Source organism: Egretta garzetta, unplaced genomic scaffold (genome assembly GCF_000687185.1).
Source record: "Egretta garzetta isolate BGI_Z169 unplaced genomic scaffold, ASM68718v1 scaffold328, whole genome shotgun sequence".
NCBI lineage: Eukaryota > Metazoa > Chordata > Aves > Pelecaniformes > Ardeidae > Egretta > Egretta garzetta.
In genome coordinates, this window is record NW_009260525.1 from 23,598 (window position 1) to 26,968 (window position 3,371).

Consider the following 3,371-nt stretch of genomic DNA (forward strand, 5'->3'; position numbering starts at 1 on the left):
TAATCTGAAATATTCTTGAGCACAAATTGAGCTTCATGTAAATTTTGCTGCAGATATGTATTTCTCCTGACTTTAATTGATTAGAAGTGAAAGGATAATTATATTAAATAATGAGCTTTTTTATATCATTAATTGTCTTTTACTTATATCAACAGACCTAGGCAAAAGTGGTTGCAAAGTGATTAAGAATCACTTAAGAGAAGTGGTTTCTAAGTCATTGTTATGGCTTCGCTTTGAAGGATTGTAGAGAAAAATAGGCATTGAAAGGATCATGGATAAAGAGTTTCCCATAACTAATTTGCTTAATTCTTCTCCAGACTAACATATCTTCTTAATTTTTTCTGGGATGACACCAAAATGAAAAGCAAACTTCTAATTATTTTCTTTCTTTTTTTTCCTCATGTGTCCGCATCTTAACATTAATTTAATCTTTTAACTCTTGTCAATTAATGTGAATGGATGCCATATATTTGGATGAAACTAATGTAATATAATTCATGTAAGAATAAAGAATAGCTATGAAAAATCTCTAGAGATCCCAGCATTTAATTGTCTGAGCCTATTATCCTGTTGTGAGCTGTGACTGAAACATGAACTAAGGGCAGAAGGAATACGTGATTGGAGTAAGACCATACTACTACTCTTTCTGATGCTTGAGGAATCATTTGTGAACTATTCACAGTTCTGAAGATTTTATTTTATTTTATTTTTTAAGGGGAAGTTGAAAGAAGACCTGTCTCTGGTCCAGAATAAAAGATCAGTAGAAAATGTGTTGTAATTAGAAACTGAAGAAGCTTAACCTATTTAGATCATCAAAGAAAAATGTAAGGGGTGATTAGATCATAGTCTACAGTTAGCTAGATAAGAAATGGAATTTTTCGTAGTACAGACCTCTTCAGTCTAACAGATACAGATATAAGTGTAAGTTATTACAGATGCATTAATTGAGAACTCAGAGGAGAAATAAGACAATTTTTTATTATAAGAGAAATTAATCTTATTGTTTACCACATTTAAAGTTGGAATTAAAGTTTTCAGCTTAAATTTGGATGTTCTTAGAGTCCTGTCATAGTTAAAACTGGAATAAATACAAGGAAATCATGAGACTTATGATACATCAAGGGATTTTTGCAATCCTTTCCAATAGATATGTGAATCACCAAAAAAGTCATTATAGCACTGACAAATCTTTCTACTTTCTATTTAACAGAATATATGTGTTACTATTAAGTATTGTCTTCATAATTCCTGTTTCTGATTTCTGAATGCTTACTTTCAGGAATAAATAGTTGAGATTGATCTAAATTAGAAAAAAAAACTGCATGAAGCCTTTCCCTTGCTTCTCTCTAAAAATATGTTTTTCCCAGTCATTAATTAACTCTTTAATTAGGACAATGCTTCATCTATATTGGTACCAGATATGATCTACACTAACATGAAAATAAGAAATGGCAAAAAAGAGGGGAGAGGAAGAAAAAACAAAAACAGAAAAAGGCTCCTGCTGTACTTCAGGAGAAAATATATGTAGTGCTGCACATCTGTGTACACAGTCACAAATTTATTTCAAATGTCTCACTTTTCAATGCTGGTAACACACTGGAATTGCTGTATCTGAGATGGTAAGTGCCTTCCATGCCACAGAGTCTCAGTATTGTTAGTAACCTGCACAATAATAGAAATCTTAAAACAAGGATACAATGAAAAGTTATAGAAAATGTCGGTGTTTTAGTAACTTCCTTGAGACATATTTGCCAGGAACTGTAGCTCCGAAGTGAATTCAGTAATGACTTGATCTGAGTTAATATGCAATTGTTCTATGCCTGCAAGTCCAAAGGACCCAAGACTGCATCCAGAGAACAGCTTTATGTGTGTTCACTATACAGTTTGACTAGATCTTCTGAATATTTCGTAGATAGATCTATGTACCATATAGGTTATCACTAAAAGTGACAGTGTCTTCCCTTTAATAAAGCTGAATGTGATCAGGATTATGATGCTCTCTTCTGAAGACTCCCAGAGAATAGTGTAAGCCCATCCTCCTTGTTTAAGCTTAATATTAAGTCATATTCTGGCAATTGCACTTGTGTGCGTGTGCAAAGGCTTTCCTTCCACTATCAAACAGGACGAAAGGAAGATAGAACAAGATAGCAATGAAAAAAAAAGAAAAAAAATTTAGTCCTGCCTGAAAAGAATGGATGAGTAATGAAAAAGCATATCCTTACAGAAATTAGGATAGGTCAAGAAATACAGAGATTAGTGACAGGACACGAGGCAATGGACACAACCTGAAATGTGGGAACAAGTACAGAATCTGCAGATGCGGCAGCTGAGCTGGACACTGGAGATATCCTTTGTCTCATTGGCCACAAGCCATGGGAGAAGTAAAACAAGAGCTAAGTGAGAAAAGCAAGGTTAATGCTATGACCTGATGAATTTTGCTTCCATATAAGGCTGGGACTCAGTGCTTGCCAACTAGCTACATGATAAGAAAAAAGCAGTGGCTTTGTTTTGTGATCAGTATAAAAGGATGTAAAGTGTCAAATAAAGGGATTCTGATTCCGCTTGTGCTTGTGCATGAACTCGGAGTCTGTGCCTTCATTGCCACACTGAAACGCAGAAGGTTCTGGCTGAACATCAGGAAACACTTTTTCACTGTGAAGGTGACAGAGCATAGGTTGCCCAGGGAGGTTGTGGAGTCTCCGTCCTTGGAGATATTCAAAAGGCATCTGGACATGGTCCTGGGCAACCAGCTCTGGGTAGCCCTGCTTGAGCAGGGTGGTTGGACCAGGTGACCTCCAGATGTCCCTTCTAACCTCAGCCATTTTGTGATTCTTTGGTTACTGATATGTTAAAGATTCTTCTGAGAGAGAAGTGGAGCAAAGTAACAAAGATTAAAGACATTAAATAGTTAAAGAAATGCATCAAGTAGTTTAAATTTACTGCTTTTCAGTGTGAAATTTTATTATTACAAATTTGTTCATTGATTTTTGCTACTTGTAAAAGACCCACAGGAACAGCTGGTACTCGTCTGTCAAACTTAGGAGTAGAGGCATGGAAAAGATCCCTGGAAGAACTTCATGAGGCTTAAAGAGAGGGAAAAAATGCACACATGAAATAACTGGGTTATGTTTAGATTAGTGGTCATGAGGTGATATAAAAAATGTTAGTGGTCAATAGTCATATCAAAAATATTATCGTCTGGGTTTATATGTTCATTGTCTGCTGAAAGTACATCATCATGTGAAGGTGAATATGAAGAAGCATCTACGCAATGCACAAGCAAGGACAAAACACAGTGTTCATTCCCTGGTCTTCTTTCTCACATCTCCACAGATCTTTCCCCCACCCTCCTTTGAATCTCTATGGAATGT